The sequence below is a fragment of the Acinonyx jubatus genome, chromosome D4 (genome assembly GCF_027475565.1).
Source record: "Acinonyx jubatus isolate Ajub_Pintada_27869175 chromosome D4, VMU_Ajub_asm_v1.0, whole genome shotgun sequence".
Taxonomy (NCBI): Eukaryota; Metazoa; Chordata; class Mammalia; order Carnivora; family Felidae; genus Acinonyx; species Acinonyx jubatus.
In genome coordinates, this window is record NC_069391.1 from 59,199,161 (window position 1) to 59,226,461 (window position 27,301).

At 36.3% G+C, this 27,301-nt stretch overlaps 1 protein-coding gene across 43 annotated transcripts in view; it reads left to right on the forward strand.

Moving 5' to 3' along the window:
* PTPRD (protein tyrosine phosphatase receptor type D) overlaps nt 1-27,301 on the forward strand; it is a 2,170,985-nt gene that overhangs the window by 1,648,880 nt on the left and 494,804 nt on the right. The window lies entirely within an intron of this gene.

The window sequence follows — 27,301 nt, forward strand, 5'->3', positions numbered from 1 at the left end:
GACTATCACAATCTACTTGTATTGTTTCCAGCTCCCCTCCCAGTACAGACTTGCAGAATGTCTCTGTTTTCTAAAATTCTTGAAGTGATCCCCCAAGACCAAGCTACAGTTTGTGCCTTAAGAACCCAGGAAGATTCTTGAGGGATCACTCTCTCTGTAATATCTCTTAAAGTTTTTTTTCTTTTCATTTTCTTTTACATGCCTGTAGACATAGTGGCACTGACCTGGCAGAGCTTAGCACCCTCATTTTGAGCCTCTCAGAGACTAGTAACTGCTTGTGACTTGAGATAGATTTACTGTAGGACTTCCAGAGCTACAGACACGGTCCTGTCCCCTTGATGTGTTCCTTCCAACCATCCTGTAATAACACACATATGGGGACTTAGTCCAACCGTTGATACTTTTTATCATTTTGGCCATTCTGTCCTGTTTGAAAGTGTGCACACCCACTACTCAACTTGAGTAGAACCAAGGTGATGTACCAAGACTTGAAATATTCTGATTTAAAAGAATATTTAGATGATACCAACTTGACGATGCTAATATGAGGCTATCCAGGACAATGCTTAGTAGATATTATACTTATTTTGAAAGCATACTGTGTTATATGCCACAGATAGATATTATTTTATTGACTTAACAAAGAGAGAATAAATGTTCAATGCTAGATGTCCGAATTCTTGAAATAGACACCCTAAATGGACATAGAAAGAAAATGTCCTTACCTCCCACCTCCCATAATTATGTACTGTACTTTGCTTTTCAATGGAGCTAGCAATTCTGTGACAGATTTTTAAAATTCACCCTCACGCTATCAGCTATTATTGTACTTTCAAAGTGTGAAATTGACAAGCTGGTCAGTTTCATGAATTCAGCTGTCAGATTGTGTCCAGTTAAAAATTGCTAAAAGCTGTAAATGTGCCTGCCTGGAATTTTCTTTTGTAAAGGAAAGACAGCAAGAAGATGAGGATTAAGGGGTGTTATTAATTGTACATCCTTTTAAATAGGTGCGCTCCACTGTGAGTTTTATCACTGGCTGTTGTTGGGAAATATATGCAGATTTTTACTATTTTAAAAGTGGCATTCAGTTTGTGTCAGTATTTCATTTACAATAGTCAGCACTTTACTTCAAAATTATCTGTTCTTAAAGCCCTCAGTAATAATAGTATAATGAGTGAAATTCAAAGAGGAAAATTGTCTCTCAAATATATCTTAATATATTTGAGTAATATATTACTTTTGTAATGACATGTAAAGAGATGGATGTTTAATATTTTATTGTGGAGGTTATGTAACACAAATTCTTGGACCAGTGGGGTTGTAGTTACTAAAGTAATGAAATGTGGTGATCTACTTCAACATATGTGTATTTTGGTAGATAATCATGAAAGTAAAAATAATTAAAGTATTAAATACAATGATTTGATTTGCCTTTTAAGATTGACATTCATTTAAAGCCAGAATATCTTAAAGTCGAGAACTGAGAATCGGAATCCCCTCATCTGCTGCTATTTGCTAAGCCACTAGGGGCCTGTATAACTGTTCTTATATCCAGGAGATACCCTCCTATGGCATATGCAAACCCTTCCTAGAGAGACATTAAAATTAAAAAAAAAAAGTAGGCATTCCCCTAAGTTTTTGTTTTTAGCCTATTAACTCAGACTCTAATGTTAGCCACAGACATTGATTGAAGAGTTTTTCAAGAACACTAGTTTAAGACCATGGTGGTGTAAGGTGATTTTTCATATAAAATGTGAAACAGAAGAGGTATTTGTGCAAATTCATATGTGATCTCAGTTTCTCAGTGTATATCAAGGATAAACAAGTAGGAACATTAATAACTTTTTTATTGGGCTGATAAGGATGTCATTTGCATTAATGTAGGGTTAAAAGATAAATGAAACAGAATTACTCTAAGGAAAGTGTAGTCATAGATTGATGGTGTGATTAAACTAGCTTTGTAAGTGCTGTGCAAGTTAGTATGGAAGGAGAATCTGAGGCTGTGACTCCAGTGTAGTCAGCACTTGAGGGACCTGGGCTGAAGATGGACTATACATTTTTAAGTGTCAGTTTCACAAATTTGAAATCGACCAGCTGTGGCAATCTTGATAGACATTAGGCAATAAGGTCAAGTATACTTACACTGTTCTTTTGTTGATTTTCAGTTTTTCAAACTGACAAGGGTGACTATTTGTAAAAGAGCCCACCACCGGCATTTGCATATTGGATTTCCTTCAGACTGAGCTTGATTTATCAAGCCATTAAACAGTTCTATTTTTAAAAAGATTCTATGGATAAATAAGAATTCATTAACACAATCACATATGAAAAGTACCATTTCAGGAAAGATGGATTCCTCAAGGTGATTTTGCTTTCAAACTACCCTTCAGTTTCAGCTGTGCGTCTGTGGGTAGTCTGAGAGTTTGAGTATGTATGTGCTCTAACTTGTGATCCTGAGAGCATCAAACTTTTAGACTCAGGTCTTTAAATCTAAGCACTTAACCTTTGCTCATGGTTACCCTCCCAATTCCCCCCAAAGTTTCTGGTTATCTCAGAAATGATCTTTACCTTTGACATAGTGTGCTCAACTTAGTGGCCACAAAATACACCTTTAGGATTTGTAGTATAAGATATATGAAGTGCTAAGTATACAGATGTTAAGTATCCAGTTTTCCAGAGTATTCAAAGAATGTATTATGTTTTTTCTTATTTTCTTAAAGGGACAGTACTTTTTGGTTGAAAAGTTTAGTGTGAGAAAACAAGTTATATTTTAAGCTACGCCTACTCTGGGTGCTTTTTTGCCCTAAGGAGTTATTCACCTTTTCTTTGTACTGTTTGGTTTCTTTGAAAAAAATCTTTTCTGGAAGCTGCTTACTTGTGATGGCAGAAAGGCACCTTGCAGCCTGAAGCAAAGTATATGTTTAAAAACATTTCTTTTTGTATTATTAATGATTTGCCAAGAAAGAGCAAAGGGAAGAGTTAATTCTCTCTGTGCACGACAAGATTGAGGATTCCTGTATAACACGTCAACTAAGAAATCTGATAATGCGGAAGAAGATTGCTTGGAAGGGATTTGTCAATGAATTCTATTCCCACAAACATCACTTGTTTAAGCTTCTGTAATTTCATAGCACAGTGACATTTCCACCAAAGGATTGGTTTGTTTGGGGATATGTTTTCTATATGAATAATCTCATTTGCTTCTAATTAGTAGTTGGTAACACTTTTAAAATTTCATGCTTGACTTGCATTTGTTTTGACAATTGAAGTGTCGAACTCCCCCTCTTCCCCATTTTTAAAATAAAAATGTGTTTCAGCTCTTCACAATTAGGCCCTTAAGAAAGATAGCTGAAGGAATATATGGCTTGTGCTTCATGATTGTTCATTATATGAAATTATAGCCTTACATGTAAGAGTTCAGCATTTCCTTTGCGTCATAAGTCTTGGGGAGGTCAAAGAGCAAATGCTCATATGTTACAGCAGTCTCTGACCTAATGCAGCCTAAATAATAAAGTCATGACGGTGGTGCTAGACTGAAGCATTAATGAACTAGAATTCTTACAAGAAGTATTTCACAAAATTACATTTAAGGCCTCTGCCCCTCGTTTCTCCTCTAATAAATTACCCATTTGTTTTCACGTAATCATCAGTAAGTTTGCATTTTATTCTTTTGACATTTTATTTATCAAATATTTTTAAGACTTAATGTTAAAATAATTTAAGTGTTATATCCACATGTACTGCTATACCCTCAAAACAATGTGTCAGGTGGAGAGGGGGAGGGATGACTAAAATAATGCCTGTAAAGCCCGGTGTTCTCCTTCTCAAGATAATTCATTCAGTATCTTTCTGTTCATTATTTTCTATTTGAGGCTGATATGTTTAATTGGATCGTGTCAATACTGTTCAGTTTGTCTATAGCTTTTTAAAAATTACCAAAAAATAGAGCAAAACTGAACTTTTTCTTCACTTTCCATCTTTGCTGTCCCTTGAATCAAATCCTATGTCATAGATCAGTAAGTTAAATGAAGGAATTGACAGTTTGGAAAGCTAAGACAACTAATTTTGTCTATAAGCCAGCAGATCAGGTGTCTCGGCAGACCAGTAATGTTGAGACCGCTTAGATGATCCTTGCTCCCCCCCTGCAGCACACATGTCTTGCTTTCCTTTGCAAATGACTGCTCTTAGGTTGCAGGCTCTTCTCTGGCTTCTTCAGCATTTACAACAAAATATAAAAGCAAATGCAGGCATCTGAGGCTAGGCTTTCTGTAAATTCTTTGGATTTTCACTGACCAGAAACTCTGCGTAACTTTGACATTCAGATAACAATGTCAGGAGCAGTGTGACCTTTACCACATTGCTATTTACTGGATTTAAGCATTGTAACTCTGTCAGTTTCATGAAATTGATTGAATTTATAAATTCTTAATTGTATTTTTTTAACAGCCTTCGAGCTATATTCCTTAATGTAGCAGTAGCTAACTAAATTGAGACTGCCAGTTGCATTTAGAAAATAGCACTTTTTAGTATTGCTTTGATATTAGGAGATATTGAACCTTCAAATATATAAAGGGATTCTCTGTATCATCGGGTCACAAGTAATAAGAGACTTATCTTTTCAGCTTCAGTAAATCAACCTTTATTAACAAAATTTTTTTGTTAGCACTGAATATATAAATAATTGAAAATTAGTTCTTGTTCAATCTTATTTAATCCTTCTAGTATATAATGTATATGAAACTAATACTAAACATTGCAAAATCTCAAGGTACTTCCTTCCTTCTTTCCTTCCTCCCTTATCCTTCTTCTTCTTTTGCTGTAGTGAAAAGAACATAAATTTGGTACAAGAAGATCTGAATTTATACATCCGTTTTGTCACTTATTATCTGTAAAACCTTGGGAGAAGTTGTATAACGTTTCAGTGTCTTGGTTTCACTGTCTGTAAAGTGGAGGAAATAATCATAGATATAATGAAGACCCAACCGATAATGAGGATTTGTCTTATTTTTCATTTTAAATACATTCTGGTTGTAAGAGTTTTGTAAGGAACATGTTATATTCATCACTTCTAGTTTCCACGATAGAGTTTTGCTGTCTTTAGTTATCTGCTACACATTATTGCTACCTGATTTAAAAGTTAGGACTTGGATGCGGATGTTTTGCATGTTTGCCCAATTTGTATCGTGCTGTGGACGTGCTATACTTACTACGCATGCTGGAACTACCTTTCCTTTCCTGCATGTTTATTGACGTCTGTATATATCAGTATGTCATGGTACACAATCTCAAAAAGCTTTTAAAGGGAAAGCAAGAAATGGTTTTACCTAAAATATACAAAGCGTATTTTGCTTAAAAGTAAAAAAAAATATATTAATAGATTCTTGATGATATTTGATGTGAAACTGCAGTCTGGGGAAGAAATGTTTAGAAAAGCAGTTAATTAAAATACTGAACCAAAAAATTGCCTTTTTTTTTTCTTTAATGGTAGTGCATCTTAGAAAGCTCCTTAGCTCTTTGCTCAGTGCAGCTGTCCTTCCCCGAAAGATCAGGTTTCAAGAGCAATGATGGATGGTGGGTGCCTGTAGCCAGTTGTGGGGTTTGTTCTGAGGTCAAATGTATGGATGGAGGATAGGAATTTACTGCCTTCTGTCTCTCCCTAAGATCTGCCAGTACAATTTCACAGAGAAAAATTAGACTAGACACATCAAATGCTGATCCAGTGTCCCATTATAGGTCAAAAAGACATTTGTTTCCAATGTTTAAAATATTTTTTAACCCCCCCCCCCCACCTTCCTCATGTTCCATCCCAACTAAAGGGACATATTGAGTGTGTGCACTAATGGTTTTTTACTATACAAGTAGACCCTGGCCTCTCTGTAAAAACAATTCAAACTACTTGTAGTAGTAACTTAATTGAAATATTATTAAAGGATTTTAAGAGAGAAACAAAGTATGCTTAACGATGTCTCTGGTTAAAATAGTCCAGTGTGATTATTCGATACATGGTTTTATATCTTATTTTAAATGGATCTATCAAGAGTATTTGACTAGTTGTAAGTAATAGAATTACATATTCTGAATCCACTTAATGACCAAGGGATAATTTTCACTTTCTTCCTGGGCGGGAAAGAGAGGGAATTGTAATATTTTTTTTTTAATTTTGTTTTTAACGTTTATTTATCTTTTGAGAGGTAGACACAGAGTGTAAGCGGGAGAGGGGCAGAGAGAGAGGGAAACACAGAATTCAAAGCAGTCTCCAGGCTCAGAGCCGGCAGCACAGAGCCCGATGTGGGGCTCAAACCTACAAACTCTGAGATCATGACCTGAGCCAAATCGGATTCTTAACTGACTGAGCCACCCAGGCGCCCCGGAATTGTAATATTTTTTAGAGGAATAAATTTTGGGGAAGCATCTTCCATTGAAAATATCCCATAGATGGTAGTTGTTCTCTCTGAGTTCTTTGACACTCACTTTTTCCATCAACATTATTTCCTCTTTATTAGATATTTTGGCCATTGTGTCTCTATCTCTATACTAAACTCTTTTTTTTTTTTTTTTTTTTTTTTTTTTTTTTTTTTTAGTCATTTCATCTATGGCCCACTTCAGGTCACCATTTGTCCTGTCTACTGTGGTATACCTATCCACCTCTCATAGACGCAGTAATTTCTGCATAGATGATCTTCAAAATAAACTTCTCAACTTCTCAATGGAGTTCCAGACCAGATTTTTAATCTGCTTGTTAGATGATTGAGAAATAGAAGCTCTCCTGGATCCCACACTCTGCATTTTATAAACCTAAAATATTATCCTCCATCCATACTCAAATCAACATTTTTTCTTCTTTGTACCTCATTATCTGATTTATCCCTGAACCAGAAACTTGGGCGTCACCTTTATCTCCTTCCTTCCTTTTATTCATGACTCCATCCAATTTTGCACATTTGATTCCTGTAATCTCTTTTAACTTTATCACTCCCTTTCTACTGCTTCCTTTCCTGCGTTGTTGACATGCTCAACACACCATTCATAGCTTCCTAAGCAAACTCTGTGTTCTCACATTTCTCCTCTCAATGCTTCCTAAAACGTTTTGCTTTCTGAAAGGCCAACTTTCTCAAGTCTGCACATTCAAGGGCCAAATCCTCAGCACAGAATTCCAAGCACTTTGCATTTGAACCCTAACCTACATGACCAATAGCCTCTGTCAGACAACCCCAGGTGCTCATCTTCCTGCAAGTTCAGAATCCCTGACATCAGGAAGGAGACTGCTCTCGGGCACCTCCAGTTCTGGCACTGTTTCTGGAATCCTTTGTCTCCTTACCAGCTATCCCAACTTGCATCCATTGAAATCCTTCTAATTATTCTCTCATTTTCTAATTCTCAGCTCAAGTACTGTGCCCTTTTCTTTGAATTTGGTTTGAGTTGAATTTTATTGAAATCAAGAATGTGAGGAATAATTATTCATTTGAAACGTCTAATGATGCTTGGGACACTGAGGTAGTTAAAAACTAAGTTTCTTTTAATTTTTATGAAGCATAATAGCAGTGGCTGATGCATCAAGTCATAATAGTGATAGTTGCTAGAATTTACTGAGCGCTTACTATGTGCCAGGCATTCAGCATAGCACTTTTTTTTCAGCACCACATTTAATCTCTAAAGTAACTCTGTATAAATTTGATGTTTTTATTATCATCAGTTTATTTAGAAGGAAATGGATTCATCGAGAGGTTAAGTGATTTGCCCAAGATTGCATAGATATAGTAAAGACAGAACTTAAAGCCAAGATTTTAAGTCAAGCAATATTACAATCCCAACTTTTGTCCACTCCGGTATTAACTCTCACTATATGATTCTTGTGTGTGACGGGATTTTTAAAAATTTATTTCACATATACCACGCCAATAAGACCAATATAGTGCCGTCTTGACCCAAATTCAGGAAAAATCTTGGGCATTATGTAGGTTTCCAACATTTCTGATGACTTTCTTCTGCTCCTTTCTCTGTTTGGGACTGGAGGCATTGATTTTTTTTATACTTAAGTTGTTTGGATTAGATGGCTTAATTTTGGCAGTTGCCTTCTAGCTCTAAAATTTTATGCTTTTCATAAAGCAGTTTCACAACTGCCTGAGCTCTCGATCAGAAGTGGTTAAATAAAATATTTCCACCAAGAATAGTTTTTAAAATCACAAAGGCTGGTATTTTCATAACTGCCCAACAGGTAAGGAATCAAAGCACTTTGTATAAAGAGAAATATGGATCCAGCAGGATTATCTGCAGAGCCTCCTCCCATCAAAGAAATGAAATTATGCCAAGTGACTGAGATATATGCATTCTATTTATTGGCAGCCTGCCCTATGCAGTTTTATCTGGGAAATTCCATCACTTATAATGTCTCTTCTCAAATGCTCTATTTTCACTGCCTACCTGTTAATTTCATTATCAATATCAGATGGATGACTTGGTAAGTTTTTCTCCATTTAATCTGTTTTATGAAGGTTCAGCTTTTTTCTTTGTCAGTTTTTGGAGGCCTATTTCTGATTAATTATGATTTTATAAATAATACAATACAGGATTTACATTTGTTTGATGATTTGGAAAATTATTTTTTCTCTGACAACAAGCCACCCTGAAGTTCTAAATCCGATATGGTACATAAACTAGAGTTACGTGAAAAATTCTCCAGTCCTTTATGGCTCTTACAGAAATGTCAACCATTAAGTATTCTTTGCCCAGGTTTCCAAGCTACTTCTCCCAATTGTACACTGTCTTGTTTAGCCATGTTTTCTTATTACTTAATATATAAACACAATCTCCTAGAAGCCTGGGGTGGCGTATCCTACCTTCTTTGGGTAATACGTAGTGAGGGTTCTCCAACAGTGACACTCTTATTGTGTTTTGATGATAATAGTTGTAAATTAAGAATGACAAGTTCAGTAAGTGTTATGTGTATTCAGATACTACCTAAGAAATGATTGCCTGAATGTATTTGAGTCTGATTTTACTGTTGTCCAGACTCAACTTAATCTATGATCTAGTTTTACCAAAAAAATCAGGAAATATATAATTTAAATTTTGATTTAAAATTTATCATTTAAAATATGTTTTCTCTAAATAACTTGTCATTCCCACATATACCAAAATGAATATTAACTTTCTTCCAACCAAATTATTCACTATCTTCTCATAGGTTAGCAGACATCTATTGGCAAGGTCCCTGTCATCTTTTGCCCAGATTGCAGCCTCTGTGTTTAGTTGGGAATGCACTATAGTTGCTTCTCTTCTCTGCAACCAGTGTGATCTTTAAGACACTCAAATCTGAACAAGTAGTCCCTCTCCTTCAAATATGCTTCTGCTTCCCCATTTCCTTCTTTTTAAGGCTTGACCTGCAGTAAGTCACCTGGCTCTTGATACCTTTCTCTCTGCCTAGCTCTTGCCAGCTTTCCATCCTCATGTTCATTATCTCTGTTCCCCTCAGTGCACACCCTCAATGCACATACATTCCAGCCATACTAAAGTATTTGCTGTTTCCAAGAGGCACTACTCTGTTGACTCTTTCATTTGTAATTTTGAGAATATCTTCTCTCTTCTGTGTGTGAAGTTCCTTCCTCTTCTTCTTTTTCCTGAGTCACCTATTCCTTCAGGTCTTACCTTAGCTGACAACTCTTCCAAGAGGACTTCCCATTCTCCCAAGTGGATACCCTTTCTTTATGCACTAAACAAGCACTAAATAAATTTGACACCTAGCCTATATAATAGTGCATTGTGATTGCTTATCTGTGGTCTGATTGATTACAAATTCTTCGAAGCTAAAACCCATGTCTTTTCCCAGTGGCATCTCTAGCACGTAGCCCATGGCCTGGCTCAGTGTAGTCAAAGTATTGGCATGTTTTTATTGTGTATTCCATGAACAAATTAATTGTGCACAGAAAAATCAGAGATGGACTAGTTCATGGCCCAAATCTTATAACCCATATGTTTAATATTTAACTCTACAATTTATGATAATGCCAGTTGCTCTTTAGTAATTTTTATTTTACTTGAGCTAAGTTCCACTTACCTACTTCTGTACTAAACTAAGACAAAGCCAAATATGAGTATATTGTGTGTATCTACTCATATGTCACTAGACAAGACAAATCTGCCTTTACATCTGGCTGGGGTAGGAATTCCCAGATGCACTTAATTCTGACACATGGTCATTATTGAACCGAAAGCCATTGCCTGGCATGATTATAGCTTGTATTTGTTTTCATTTTAAAGGGCCTCATCCAGGCTGCCAAATGTACAACAGGTGCCTTAGTTTTATACTTGCCAATCTGTTGTTATTCAAATGACCGCCCTAACAGAGACTAATGGTATCTAATAAAATTGATCTCAGTTCTGGCAAGCCAAGCTCACAAGAGCAAGAGTGGTAGGAAATGCAGTGTGAAAGTACACTGGTGGTGAATGTGGCTTGTGAAGCATACATTTTTTAGAAGGTGACATATGTCTCACACATAGGCCCCTGATTACGTTTAGCTATGGAAATTTTCAACAGTCCAGTATTATGTGAACACTAGGATTTGTAACATCTAATATTAATTTTGATGGACTTGTTGGGTGGCATGTGGACAGGACTGGCAGTGCCACCTTAGTGAGTAGCTCTGCCATATTTGTAAGGCACACCCAGGGAATCTCTTCATGCCAAACAGCTGGCATGTATGATGGCTTTTATTTCCTGTCATCAGAGATTTGCCTCACTGATTACATACAGTCTCAGTAAAGACTCACATATTAATAGAGTTAGCCAGGAGAGGAAAGTGTCAGTTTGCAAACAGGAGCTCATGTTTGGACATTTTCATTCAAACAGTGTATATGATTTCTTGGGTTTTTCTCATGTTTTACAAGAAGCTGGTTATGGAAACCTTTGCCACCAAAGGAAATAACCTTTGACAATTGGCTAGCAGAGCTTAAATGTAGAATAGTTGGCAAAGGTTAGAACCAGATCTCACAGGGATATAGAATTGCATGTTTTTTCTGCAAGGATTTTAGAGACTTCATTTTACTACTTACCTGCTCTCCCATTTATGTATTCATCTTCAGACTGCCCTGCATTAAACTCTGCTACATACAGAGTATTGTGGGGATATACAAATGAGCAAAACACTGCTAAGTACAATTTGCATCGAAAAATAGACACAGATCTGGATTCTTAAGATTTTGAAAAATTTGTGCTACCCTAAAGTCCATTTCCTATTGGAGAGCTTTGTGTTGTCATGTGGAAAAAAGCTATTCATGGAAAAAGTTCCATCATGATAGTAGGACTTACAGGATTCACTAAATAGTAATACTAATCATTGCTGGAATAAGAAAGAGTGGTTAGATCCTTAGCTACTAGCCACACGTCACTTAGATCCATAGTTAATTGAGCTCATCTAATTTCCTGTGACCCAGCATATAGAATAGTTCTTGGGTTAGGATTTGGCTATTATTGGACCATCTTTTTGTATTATTTATACCCATCCTACTTGAAAAAGGATTTGCGGCAGCTATTAAATCATATGCTTCATTATCCTTAATAAATCACCTTGGTAGAGCAGACAATGGATTATTGTACAGATGGTTAGCTTCTATGAGAAATTTTTTAAAATATGCATCTTCTTAGCCTCATTCTGACTGATATTGTATTTCAAAGCATTTTTAAAATGATAGAGCCCTTAATGGGGTATGTCAAACTAGTCACTTAGTGAGTGTTGTTCATACTAATATACATAAATAAAAGTAACATAAATGTGATTAACAATGTTTAACAAATGTATTTAAAAGGGTTGTTACCATTTCTGGTTGTATAAATTTTTCAAAATCATCTTCATGATTTAGAAGAAAAAATGCACAATGTTGTAGGAGGATTTTATAGTAGTAATGTTTTTTTGCAACTGGAATTGAGAAAAATAATGAAATAATCAAATAGATAAAAACTTGCATCTACAAGCCTGTGTGAACATAGTAATACCTATAAGTAAAGGGGAAATATTATCTTTTAGATATTTTATGCGTAAGATTCTTTCTATTTCTTGATTACTTAGGTATCAGAGTGACAAACTACACTGTGTTTTCATATCACCAGATGACAGCTGAACACATTTCTGTTTGTAAAAAAGCAACATTGGCCTCTTTGCCATAGGGATAACCATTTCTCAGAGAATGAATGGGGAATTTTCTGAATGTGCTAGAAAGGACATTAGATTAAATCTCCTGTTGTTTTGCTGAGGAAACTAAGAGCCCAAGAATAGAAGAGACTTCGCCGTCCCAGCTAGCCCTTCAGCCGTGGTCTTCTGAATTTTAGGCTATTCTTTTCTGTCATTAATGCTGTCCCTGTTATACTGCCAGGAATGGGGTCCTGGCCAATGCATTGCTGCTTCTAATTTGGAGGAAGGTTCTATATCAGACAATGTCTGCTTTGACGAGGAATCGACTGCCTTTTCTCATCAAAACTCAAAGGAAAGAAAAGGATGTAGATCTTCTTTATCACATATATATGTATGTATATACATATATATACACACACACATCCATAAGATGCCAAGTGTCCTTATTACTTAATTAAAATGAAATATATTTATAAACTCAGTTGTGCTGTTGGTGGTGGGTGTCATACAGAACAACACAGACAGAACATCGCCATTGTTGCACAAAGCTGTGTTGGACAGCTCTGGCCTATCTGATCGGTCTGAAACATCATTTGCTATTTTTGAGGTTTCATATATAATAATATAAAGGTAGACCATTTACGTAATGACAATACCCATTGATTGTAGTAGGAAAGAATGTACCTGCCAGATGTAAGTGAAAGATATTGTGTCTCAGAAATACATCCTCAAGGCAAGTGAATTGATGGCCGAGTCATTGCTTTCTGTCTGATGACAAGTATACATACTCTTTATTTTGTACCTGCATAGTGTAGAGGAATACATTTGTACTGTGGCCATATAAGGAAACAAATTGAGGATATCAGTTCCACCACATCTCCTCTGATTTTGTCAGCAGTCTTTTCTGTTATTTTCCAAGTGATTTTTGTTTGTATTTCAGCCATTTTCACTGCAGAGATATACCAGGATTATGGAGTGGCAATATGGTTGAAAGAAGGGGCTCAGTAGTGTGATTACATAATTTAACATCCTAACAGGATGCTGTGACAGTGAATGGGGACACTTTTAATGGACAACAGGTATAGACTCGGCAACCTGGAGAGTTCTGATATCTTAAAGTTCCTTATGCAGAGCAGAGCAAATATGTCTTAGTTAGGTCGGCTGAAATGGGCAGGAGGAAGGCCCGAAGGAAATCCTGGGGATGCAGTAGCATTACCTAGCCTCCTCTTAGCATGTTTCTTACTATCCTTTTGCTTTGTTACAGTGCTCTTGAATTGTGTCAGGGATCAAGCCAGTCCTGTGTCACATGTCACACGTAATAATGACAATCATGTATCAGAAAAACTGATGGAAGCCATTGTAAGAAATGTGGGGCAGATGAGGACTCCAGATTCACCCCTGACAATCCGGTGGGGATGAGAGGTAGAGTAGTCGAGACAATACTGGACCTGTACCTTAAGACCCATCCCCCCCCCCTTCCTGCCCTCCTTGTTGCCTTGGCAAGGGGTCAAAGCTCAGTTTAATTTTTGTAGAGCGATAATAGAATAGTCAGATGAAGGAGGAGGGATAAAAACTAAACAACTTATAACAGTTCCTGGAAACGTAGCCTCACTTTTCACCCATCCAGTCTCTCCTTTGGTCACAGAACTTGAGATAATTGTTCCCAAATGCCTTTCTTTTTTCCTTTCACATCTTAAGTCTCTATCACCTCCTACAGGGAGCATCACAGATCCTGGTATTTTTAGTTGCAACCTTTGCATTTTGCAGGTAGATTTTTTTTTTCTTTTGCATTGTTACTATAGTTATATAAAGAAGTTGCTTTGTTTTAAAAATGCTTTAAAAAGTAGTTACCCATTAGGTGTAGTTTTTTGTTTGTTTTAATCCGTTCTGAGACTCTTTGTCAGTATGTACCTCCAGTTATATAATCAAAATTCACAAAAACAGCTTTTGGAGGGATAAGTGTTTTTAACGGCATACAACCAATTTGTGTATTAAGCAGTACTTGTTGCTTTAAAGAAAATGCAAAGGTCTGTGTTAGGGGCAGGGGATTGTCCACACCCAATGCTGAGGGTGTTTGGCATCTAATAAATTGTTGTTTGCTTCAGACCATGAACAGTGTCTCCCACCCCTTTCTCAGAAAGTCTCTCAACTATACAAATAATAAAAGTTGTTTTCATTTCTGTTATAACAGATTGATTTATTTCCTTACCAAAAGGATTTGTGGCGGGGATGGGAGTGCTTATGCTTCCTGACATTTTCAGCTTCCCCTGTAACAGAGTGAAAAAGTGGAAGGTCTACTTTGGGCCAATTAATCCACCAGAGCCTGAGGAACCTCACCTCTTGCAAAGTCTCATTTTTCAAGTCTTGGCTTTTTATTGTGAATATAGTTACCATCTCTATCAGTAACCAAGGTGAAAATCAGGTTCCTCTTGTAATTAAAGATCTAAACCTTGATGGTTGTAGGAATATTATGATAGGGTCAGGAGCTATATAAAACAGCAACACATTTTCACCCAAGCAAGATTTAGTAGTTGATCTGCTGAAGCCCACCACACTGCAGTCATGGCTTATAGTGCTCTAGGTGAGAACGTAGAACTTGAATTTGTCATTATAGAAAGAATACTGAGAACTCTTAGGTAAGGTGACATGGTGATCCATACATGACACTGGTAGAAGTCTCTCCTACATATTGTTACATGCACTGTAGAATATGCAATATTAGATCTGGTGTGGTACTGTAATTAATTGATGTAATTGGTGCCAAAGGGTTGCTAGGTCCATTAAAGGGGCAATTAATCATTTTCTATCATTTAATTATCTGGAAAAAAAAATAAGGATGGGCATGATCAGTTTTCAGAAATACGTGGTTTATGTGTTAGTATTTTAAATTTATGTAATGACAGCCCTGCCAAATTAAATACTAGGCCCCAAGTGTAGCCAGCATTCTGAGTAAAGACCAGAAAGGCACAGAATTGTGGAACATCCCACTTGGGTGTGTCTGACAGGGGCAAAGTAAGAAAAGGTAGCTTGGGTTACAACAGGGTGATTTGAAAGAAAACATGACTCCAAAGCTGTTTTTCTATGCACTACTCTAACACAGTGGTCGAATGATACTGTTTTCACCTTTCTATACCCTTTTCTTCTTCTTTTATCAAAGTTTATTTATCTATTTTGAGAGAGAGAGAGAGAGAGAGAGAGAGAGAGAGAGAGAGAGAGTGTGGGGGGCGAGGGGCGGAGAGAGAGAGGGAGAGAGAAAATTCCAAGCAGGATCCATGCTGTCAGTGCAGAGTATAATGCGGGGCTCAATCCCACGAAATTGATCATGACCTGAACCAAAACCAAGAGTCGGATGCTTAACCGACTGAGCCATGCAGAAGTCCCTACCCTTTTATGTTCTATTTTAAAGTGAAAAAGTAGTATAATCTAATTACAAAAAATTTACACCGGAAAAAAAAAAGTTACTAATAATCATGTCACCTGAAAACAAACCACGGTCTGACTTGAGTAAAAGTTTTGGTCCTTTATACAATATGGTGAGTTTGCTGCTCAGTGCCTTGTCAGGGCACATTGTAGCATAAATATGTTTTTCCCCTCTTACCTCACTGTGACCATTGTCTTTAATGGCTGCCCAATATATCATTGACTCGATGTGTCTATTTCCCAATTGTTAGCCATATTTGTTGTTTTTCCCGATTTCTCTCACTATTCCAAGTACAAAGCTTAGAAGAATATTTTAATGGAGATAACTTTTTTCTATATTTTGCATTATTTCTCTTAGGATACATAGAAGTGGCATCATTAGGTCAAAGGATATGAATGTTTTTATGTCTTTGAAACATTTTGCCAAACTGCATTCCAGATAGGAGGTATGTGTTGATAATGTCGCCATTAATGACTAAGGATACTAGTTTCTATTTCCCTTGGTCAGTATGAAAATAATCCTATGGGCTTTTGTTGATGTAATAGGCAAAACACTCACTTATTTTTTAATATGAATTTCTTTAATTACTAAAAAAGTGATAATTTCCCCCCAATGTTTATTTGCAAGTAATTATTTCTGTTAAATGAATTGTCTTTACATGTCTTTTGCCTCAGGGTTTTTATTCATTAGTTCATGTTCCTTATATTATTGGGCATATTAACTCTCTGTCATGTTTGTAAAGAATGTACCTTAAGTCTCTTTATTGGCCTTACTTTAGTAATTCATTTTACATGCAGAATTTTTATTTATAATTTTATATAGTCAAAACTGTCGATGATCTTTTTCTCTATTATGATCCCTATTACATTTAGAACTAGAGATCTTTTCCTTTCCTAATATTCTCATTTAGTTTTTCTGGTGTTTTCTTCCCTTATTACTACTTTATATCTGTTCTTCAATCAAGTGCTTCTCAAACTTACGTAGATAGTGAGGCATTTGGGGGGCACCTGGGTGGCTCAGTCGGTTAAGTGAAGCATTTGGAAGTATTGAATAACCATGAAATATCATTACATTTGTATCTAGCATGCAAACCCGGTACTGTTTTGTTAGAAGAAAGCATATTTTTTTTTAATTTTATTTTTTTGTTTTTTAAAATTTACATCCAAATTAGTTAGCATATGGTGCAACAATGATTTCAGGAGTTGATTCCTTAATGCCCTTTACCCATTTAGCCCATCCCCCCTCCCACAACCCCTCCAGTAACCCTCAGTTTGTTCTCCATATTTGAGTCTCTTCTGTTTTGTCCCCCTCCCTGTTTTTATATTATTTTTGTTTTTCTTCCCTTATGTTCATCTGTTTTGTCTCTTAAAGTCCTCATATGAGTGAAGTCATATGATTTTTGTCTTTCTCTGACTGACTAATTTCACTTAACATAATACCCTCCAGTTCCATCCACGTAGTTGCAAATTGCACTATGAGGCATTTATCCACGGGATACAGGTGTGCTGTTTCGAAGGGACACATGCACCCCCAGGTTTATAGCAGCAGTATCAACAATAGCCAAAGTATGGAAAGAGCCCAGAAGAAAGCATATTACAAATCCACAACCAAGCATTATATGTACATATTTTTTTGTTGTGTTTTGTTTTCTTTTGAGAGAAAACACGAGCAGAGAGAGGGGCAGAAAGAGAGAGAGAATCTTAAGTAGGCTTCATGCTTGGCACAGAGCTCGATGTGGGGCTCAAGCCCACAACCCTGGAATCATGACCTGAGCTGAAATCAATAGTTCGATGTTCAAGTGACTGAGCCATTGAGGTACCCCTGCAAAGATTTTTTTTTAAGTTGCCAAACTAAATGGTCTGTTTTTAATCAATCAGTTTTTATGTTACTATTCATAAATTGGTATTTTTTGTTTGTTTAAATATTTATTAGAAAATGAAATGTTTAGTGAAATAGCTACATTAAGTTAATTTTGAGTTAAATTTGAGAGGGTGCTATTAGTTGATTTTAGAAGTGAAGTATTTCCAAGCAGCTCATAGAACCTAGATGTTTCCATAAAGAGGAATATAATCTCATCTTCAGATCATCTGTAGGTCATTTGTAGCTTAACACAAAGCAAGATTCTAAGATTACTTATCCCCAAACTATAGTCTGTTCTTCCCTGGCTATTTGTAATGCTCCTTTAAAAATAATCTTATTTGAAATCATTAAAAGTTTTATATTGAGTTTTATTTTTCTATATGTCTATGACTCAATTAGTATAATACTCTTTGGATTATTACCTTTTTTCCTCCCTCTCTGTTGTCACAGCCTGTTAGGCTGAGCCCTTTCTCATATTTCTCTTACAAAATTTTCTTCGGTAAATTCTCCAGTTTATTTTTTTAAATGAACTCTAGTTGACCTAAAATTTTGAGTTAGAAAGCAAGAAGCCTTAATTCAGATATTTACAAAATATGATTGGACTTACTCATGTTCTGAGAACTGGGAATATTATATATAATTTAATTGTAGTTGAATGCTTAATTATAGTGAGAATTCTCTCCTTTCTCTGTGTAACCTCACATAAAACAAGCAAACAAATAGAACCACTTTTGTTTTAAATGGTAGAGTTTTTCACTTTCAAACCTCGATACTAGATAATTTTCTAATGAGTGAATGCCTGTTTTGACTTAAAACTCAGTTTTCATGATACCAAAATCTTGTGTTCATTAGTTTTATAGTTAGAAGAGAAACAAGATTTCATCTGCATATGCCTCAGATTCTCATCTTTTCTTTCTATATCCTGTTTTTAAAATGTTTTTATTAAAGTTAAACTTAAGGGGCGCCTGGGTGGCACAGTCGGTTAAGCGTCCGACTTCAGCCAGGTCACGATCTCGCGGTCCGGGAGTTCGAGCCCCGCGTCGGGCTCTGGGCTGATGGCTCAGAGCCTGGAGCCTGTTTCCGATTCTGTGTCTCCCTCTCTCTCTGCCCCTCCCCCATTCATGCTCTGTCTCTCTCTGTCCCAAAAATAAATAAAACGTTGAAAAAAAAAAAGTTAAACTTAAGATCTAAAATTAAGAATTACATGTCGAAGATGAGATTTAAAAATCGGTTCCTATATTTTTTGTAAGGATGGATTTTGATTATATATTTCGTACATGTATCAGTTATTCTGTAGATGTCCTAACATTAAAAACCTTTTTATTTTTAATCAGAAAAAAAAAAAACAGTCCAAGAAGATTATGGGTGTCAGTGATTAACCAATAACTCTGGTCTTTGAGAGATGTGCCCAAGGCTCTCTTTCTTTGTGAAATAGAGCATATCTTGGAGTTTGCTTTGTCAGTGTTCTATTAAACTATCAAAACATCCAAGTTCTGCATTTTGAGCAGTATTTATGCTTGAATTAGTTCACAAGTTTCAGGGCCACTAACTTTGATTATATTTATTTTTATTTACCAGTTTAGCCCTGTCTTAATTTGTATAATAGAGCATGTAGCAGCACACAAAACTTAAAACTCCAGGAAATTAAAAATGGCTTTTGGACAATGTAGCTTTGAAATTTATTCATACATTAATTGAACAAATTATTTACTGAGTTCCTACTGTATCCCAGACATGAGTCTAGGCACTGAGGATGCAGAAGGCAACAACAAAGGCAAAATTCTTTTCTTAGGGAACACTTATTTTTGTGGAGAGATAGTCAATAAACAGATATACAATAGTTTGTAAAATAAATGTGATAGTGATAAGCGATATGAAGAAAATACATGTCAGGGGAAGCGGAAAGATATAAAGTGACCAGGATTGGGGGCGTGTTGGACTCAGAGACACTTCATGGAAGGTGGGCTTCTAGGATGGTGACTTTCTGGAGAAGAAGAATTCAGCAGAGACCAGTGAGTGCAATGCCCTGAGGCAGCACTGTGCTTGGGTTGTGTTTCTCAACTCTTTGGAAAAGCACATTTTCTTTTTAGCTGCATTTGTAGAGGCAACAATTCTAGACCTATCCTGTTCACCATGCCCACGTGCCTCAATTGCAAGGTCACATCCACCCAGGCTCTTTGATCTCATCCTGGCTACCTCTGGTACTTACGAGCCCAGATGATGTCTAACCAGGCAGAAGGGCCAGGGTCATCCGGTTCCTCTGCCCATGCCATGATCTGGTTGTGCTCTGCTGACTCTAAATCTGATGCTCTGGGCCCCACTTGAATATATACCAAGACCAGTGATTACTGACTTTAACCCTGGGTCCTTATATGACCTAGAGCGTATCTGTTAGACCTCTTCCTGCTGTTGGATTCCTCAGTTCAGCCATGCCCACTCCTTTAGGCAAAAGTGTCAGCTATGCTGTGAGTTGTTATGTACTCTTAACCTCATATGAATCAAGTTACTATCTAAGCTGCCTCTGTAAAGCAATGCTGTATTTACTTTCTTTTCTGCCCTCATATTATATAGGAAAAAATCTGAGAAATGAAAATTTGCAGTGTCTTGCTCAAAGCCACAGAAGGAGGATCCAATGGGATGTTTGTTTGAAATCATTATCTTTGCATGCCTTAGCTTATTGTGTTGATCTTTGGATGTGTTGAGGTTTAAATTCCTACTGTGTAACTTCTTTTCTCCTGAGTCTTATCTCTAACATAGGTATGATAAAACTCTTCTCTACTATTATTGCTCTGAACATTAAATGAGGTAATGCATTTAAAGACTACTGTGCGTGGGGCCCTGGGTGGCTCATTCAGGTAAGCATCCAACTGTTGGTCTTGGCTCAGGTCTTGATCTCAGGGTGGTAAGCTCAAGCCCTGCATTGGGCTCTGCACTGGGCATGAAGTCTACTTAAAAAAATAAAAGAAGAAGGCTAGAGTGCCATGACACATGACACATGGGGTCTTCAATACACAAAGGAATTTTTTTATTTGTATTGAAGCCACTACTATTATTACTTTTGCCATTAGTCTTCCTCTTTATATAAACCTTTAAAAATAGATGTATGAACAGAATAGTTATTAATAACATTATTTCTGAAGTAAATAAGAACAGACAAATTATAGAAGATGGTCAGATGTTTGACAAAAATATTTTGCATAAAAGCTAAATTTCTTATACATTTTTATCTATAAAAATTAAACCTTATGTGAACTACTGAATATTCACTTTTTATATGATAAAGTATATATAGAGAGAGTTATTTTCCATTCGAATTTATAATATTATTTTGTTAAGTTTATTTATTTGAGAGAGGGAGAGAGACACATGAGCAGGGAAGGGGCAGAGAGAGAGAATCCCAAGCAGGCTCTATGCTATTGGCACAGGGCCCTGATACAGGGCTTGATCTCACAACCATGAGATCATGACCTGAGCTGAAATCAAGAGTTGCTTAACCGACTGAGTCACCCAGGCACCCTTCAACTTTAGGATATTATTAACAACTATGTATTATTATGAATTGTGCCCATTATTAAGATGGCTTCATTCATCCAGTGAATAGCAGTCATGGTACATCCTGAAACTTTTATTCCCCTTGGTTTTATTGAGATATAATTGACAGAAACATTATATAAGTTTAAGCTGTCCAACGTGTAGTTTTGGTATATTTCTACATTGTAGCATGATCACCACAGGGTTAACTAACCTTTCTGTTTCATCACACACTTTCTATTTCTTTTTTGTTGTGAGGACATTTAAGATCTACTCTCTTAGCAGTATTCAAGTATATGATACAGTATTATTAGCTTTCATCAGCATGCTTATATTCTAAAATTTTGTTCTGAAATCTAGAGAATGAGAATTTTTATATAACACCTACTAAAGTGATAAATTAATAAAATAATTACATGTTATTATTTACAATACATATCTCCTGGACTCAGTTCTTTCTCCATCTTTCTACCTGTCACTTGTATGGATCATCGAAAGTAGTTGTGCTCAGACCTTCTGCAGAAGCTTCAGAGGTCACATGCTCAAATGAAGGTTAATAACTTCTTGGAATAAGGAGCAGTAGAAAATACCGTCCAATAAGATTCATTCTTTAGCAAGGTCCTCCTTTATGGTAAGTCAGAAGAAAAAAGCTATAAACTTCCTATCTCCACCTTTAAACAAATTCTTCTCCATAAGCTGTTTGGTCGTGGCCTCTAGATGAACTAGATGGGTTACCACTGTTGTTAAGATTTCTGGGCCACAGAATAAAAATCAAGTCAATTGTATGACTGATTTGTTTTTAACTTGGGCAAAATAACAATAGGAAGGAAAATGTATTTTATGTTATACAGCTCTCTGGATAATGAACGGTGGATATTAAATTTATGAGAGTGCTAATATGAAGTGAAGGGTTGCATTTCTTTTCATTTAAGATATTATTTTCTGTTCTTTGGGGGCTACATGTAGTTATTCACTTCATGGAAAAATGAAGTCTCAGGCAATCTGGAAAAAAACCCTCCAATTTAGAGAAATATTAAATATCTAGTCTCCTTCAGACATGATTACTTTTATAGTTGAAAGATTTCATATTTAAAGTAATCCTCTTTGTGAAGTCTTGTGATCCTGCAATGTGACCATAAACTTAATCAAAATCGCTTTGTTAACAAAACACACTTGGTGGGTGCAAACACTGGTTAATTTTCTGTTTCACGTAACTTGAAGTGTATTGTGGCCCTGTTCAGTGAGGCATTTCCGAAATGTTGTGTGGCTGTTTTGGTAATTGCCATAATTGACTCACTCTCTTCCTTGTGATTCATTGTGTGTTTTCCCCCTTAATTATCAAATTGTGGAATGTTTCTTGATGAAAAACATGATGGCGTTAGTTGCCATTGGCCTCGCATATGACATCTTTTCGTTGTTGCTCTGCTTTTATTTCTACAAAATACTGGGACCCACCGTCAGATTTCATGGTATCTTACAGGATTTTTCTCAAAGCAATTCTTCATTCAAGTAAATTAAAGATGGGCTAGAAACTTCAGGGATTACTAGATCAATCCACACCATTTTACATAACATTTTCATTGCAGGGCCCTTAAATATATTTAGGGACTCTCTTAGTAGTCATTAGACATATGTAAACATTATATATACGTGTGTGTGTGTGTGTGTGTGTGTGTACACATATATATATATATATTTAATCAGCAGTTACTGTTTGCATTCAGTGCACATTATAGCTCTCAGAAGATTGCAAACACTTTTCATTATTGCCTTTTATCTGTCATGCTATTTGAATGATTTTACTGGACACTACTAAAGTAGGAAATGGATACAAGTAAATTACAACTTGTGCCCATTTCCATCTGTCAGAAAAGCACTAAAGGAAAAGTAGAATATGGCCTTTGCAAAACATTGTGATTTGGAAAGCAATTTTTGCCAAATTAGTGTATGTAAATGGTCTTTGCTTCTATGAAACTTTTTCTAAGGTTTTGCAGTGTTTATAATGCAGTTGACTCATAAAAGTAATACAGTGTTGAGATGAATAGTAAAGTGTTTTCAGAATGATCAAATTCATTCTAGCTGAGGCTGAAAGAGGCATATCTTGTGTGAATTCTTTTTTGTTAGTATTGGAGATGATGTGTCTGATTCAAAAGGACTTTGAGTTTATATTTAAGGGGATTTAGTGTGTGTTTGTAAAAAAAAGTTTAGCACAATTTAATATAGCTTATTACCCTGTCATTTTCCTTCCCATCTAAAATGACTGACTTTACTGAATTAGGTTCAGGTTTTCTTTTTAATTGTGATGTGGACTTTATGATCTCTAATCCAGTCTCTGAGCATCTTTACATAACATACTCCTAACACAATTTCATAATGATCTAATGGAGGGAAGCCAAGTGTACTTTGGTACAGAGTAAGCAAGATTGCTTTATATTTTTAGCCAACTCAGTTAGGGTTAAACATTTCTGGACATTCTCCTAGGATTCAGTAGGTAGGTCCAACAAAAGACAATGATGAGAAATGAAAACATCTGTTACAAGTGCAGGATTCAATTCATAAAAATTTTGGAGGAGAATCTTTAACAGCAACCATTCCCTGCCTCTGCCTCTCAGTCTTAAATTTCAGGAAAAACAATATCAAAACCATTTTCTTTTGAGTGTTTAACAGCATAGGACTTCTGGGCTTATCTGGTTTGACATATTCAGTGAGTTTAATTAGGTAAGTTCTGTAGATTTCCCTTTCTTCTTTCTTTCCTTCCTCCCTCTTTCTCTCCCTCTCTCCCTTTTCCCTCCTTTTTTCTTTCTTTTTCATGCTCCCCACTTTCTTTCCTTCTTACCTTACAAAAAATGGTCTGGTATTCTGTGGATGCCAGCTGTGATGATCCCATTGAGAGCTACAGTGAGAGAGGATGGGGTTCAGCAAATGTAATGAAGCTGAGTGCACATGTCTTTAGGACTGTGAAGTCAGGCCCCTTCTCAAAGTGCTGCTTCCCTCAGGGCACTTAGGATAGGTGGAGCCTCTACACTCTGGCTTTAGGTTGTTCTTCTCCAGCTTTGTTGGGAGCATGCTGTGCACTGTAGATGGACGTGAAAGGACATATAATACGTCTGGGAATACTGTTGACTTTGTATCAGAACCATTTTCCTGTCAATCGTGTTGTAGCAATGCACTACAGGACACAAATGCATTTCTAAAATATGATTGTAATCTGGCATACGGATATGAACTGTGTACACAAAATGGGGTCAATACGTATAAAAAATGTATTTCTTTTTAAAATCTAGTTTCAAAGAGAAAGACAACTTGCTTTGGACCACTTTACATCTTGTTTGTGGGAGGTAAGCAGAAAATGAGCTTAAGTGCCATCCATAGGTTGGTATTGATTAGGTGGCTGTCTTTCCAGATTTAGGAAATTATTATAGAAAAAGTCTACTTTCCTCCATGGTCCTAATCCTTTGTCCATTCATATGTGGGCTAATGAGTATGTATTTCCTTGGTTACAGCTGATCTCTAGTAAAATGATTATCAGAATGAAAAGGAATTCTTTTGTCACTGAAATGTGGTGACGTTTTATTTACAATTTAATGTCATTTTGTCCTCCTGTGCTACTGTTACATTTTCTGCTGAAACACAGGGGTTTGAACCTCAGACAGCAGAGTTGGAGCCTAAGTTTTCTGATCTTCCAGATGTGGGATTGGATTTGATGATATCAAAAGTCCAGTCTAAATCCACAAAAACTTAAGTGTGTATTTTACTATGGAGCTGGCTCATCCGCATTGTACAGAAAACTATTCCTAAGGGTCACCTGGGTGGCTTGGTTCAGTGTCTGACTCCTGACATTGGGTTAGGTCATGATCTCGCAGTCATGGGATTGAGCCCCATGTCAGGCTTTGGATTCTCTTTCTCCCTCTCTATCTGCCCCTCCCCAGCTCACATGTGCGCTCGCTCTCTCTCTCTCTCTCTCTCTCTCAAAATAAATAGACATTAAGAAGAGGAAACTATTCCTGAATATTCTGAAGCATATTTGTTATTAAACATATAGACTCTGGAGAAATGCTAATACCACTTGATTAATCTTTACTAAGGCATCTTAATAATTAATTAAAAATAACTATTTGTTTGAAAAAGAAAGCAACAGTTTACACCCTGAAGGAGTTTAGGGATTTCCTGAACAATGATTTCAGTGGCCCAGGTGCTCTTTCCCCAAATTATGGACAGAATTGGGAATATCCTCACATGTGAGTGGCCATATGCACTGTAGTCCCCTTTTTGTCTTCCTCTTAGTCAAAAATTGCCCACCTCCCCTTTGCTGTGTATTCTGGCTGCCATCATCTGGAAGGAACAGGGCCACCTTGCACCCTTTGCAGGATTCCTTTGAAAATGTCTGGAAGTCTCATTCAGAATCGCCATCAAAATTTCCTTGTATCTTTTCATACTTGTGTTTTTAGTGTTATAGTTAAGCATGATTTGTGTGAACTTACACTAAACAAAATTATTAAAAGGGAGCAAAACAAAGTGGTTAAGAGTTTCGGCTCTGTAACCAAAGTAACTGAGTCTGTGCTTCTGCTTTGCCTCTCATAAGCTGTAAGGCCAGGTCACCTAATCTGATTTACCCCAATTTCTCACTTATAAAATGAGGTTAATATTAGCACCTACTCCAGGGGATTGTTCAAAAAATCTAAGAGCATTAATGTATGCAGTGTTGACTAATGACAGTGCCTGATTCAAACATAGTGAAGACTCAATAAGTTCAAGCTCTTGTATTTGATTTTTAAGTTTTGTTTGCTAGCATTACTCAGGGAGCATCGTTATAATAACTTTTTACAGAGTTATACAGTTTATGAAGAGAGTTCATACAAGTAATATCATTTGACCTTCTTAGTAATTTTCTAAAGCATTACTGTTATTCCCATTTTGCAGATTAGAAAGGTAAAGGTCAAGGAAGGTCAATGACTCACTGAATGTTGTGGCTAGTTAGTGATAGACTGGGCTCTTTGTCCCTTATCATCTGACTCTACAAACATTTTATTACTCCATGTTGTCAAAATGCATGAAAAATAAATGTATTTCTAGGATGAAATGTTTTCAGAGTTGTGTTTATTCTCTTCCCAGTAATTGGACTTCCAGGATGTAGTGTATGTTCTGTCAAGTGTTGGGCATCTGCCAGTGAACAAGTCAGGCACAATCCCATACTCACAGTTCATCAAGTACAGTTCATCAAGAAACTGCAACCCAGTGTGATACATGTTATGATAAAATCCTATGGGATTTATAGTAGCCTTCAAAAAATTTTTTTGAATTCATTTTTTCCTCAACCCATGATGGAAAGCTACTCAGCAATATAAAAGGAATGAACTATTGATAGATATACAAATGCGTAGATATTAAAAACATACAATGTATGAAAGAAGACAGACCCCAAAGAGTACATGCTGTATGATTCCCTTTATGTGAAATTTAAAACAGGTAAAACTAATTTCTAGTGAAAGAAATAATGCCACTAGTTGCCTTGTCCAGGGGTGGAAGAGGGCTGGAGGGAGTGGAGCATGGTTACATGAGGACAGGAGGAGCTTTCCAGAGTCATGTAAATTTGTATACCTGGATGAGGGTGTGGTCATGTGACTATGATAGTTGCAATGATTCATCCAATTACACTCAAGATCTGTGTATTTCATGTATGAATTATACTTCATTTTTTTAATATGAAAAAATAATTTACATGATTAAGAAAGCCTTAGTGGTAATTATTTATTCAACTTGGCAAACTCTAAACAGTAAATTTAAAATGGATGTTATACAACATATGGCATTGCCAGTATAGTATGATAGAGTATTTCTATGAATATTTATTTCTCTTGCAAGTAACCCCATTATATGGACTGCCCTTCTCCACATTTTCTCTGAAGGTGAAAACACCCTGAGTTATTTAAAATAATAACGAACCCACCATGTATTGGGTTATTTGAGTTTACTTAGGGGGACACTTCACACATTTTATATGGCATTATGTTATTATATCCTATCGCAATGGTTAAAGTTTTACAATGAAGTCACCCAACATGGCCTTGACATTTTAAGTTTTACATTTTTTACAGATGTATACACAATAATAACCTCAACTACCTTCTCAATTTTGACAACCAGTTCTGTGATTTCTATAGAACCTGATTATCAGTTCTGTAGTAACTCTTTATACTCCACAGTACCTTTGGGTATTTGATGATCCTATGATACTACCAGCATACTCATGTTTAAACACAATTCTTTAAACACGTCCAGTTTCAAAGAGTAAATCGTTTGAAGATGGAAATGATTCTCTGTCAGGCCTGTGTGTTTCATAATCATTACATCAAGTTCTTCATCT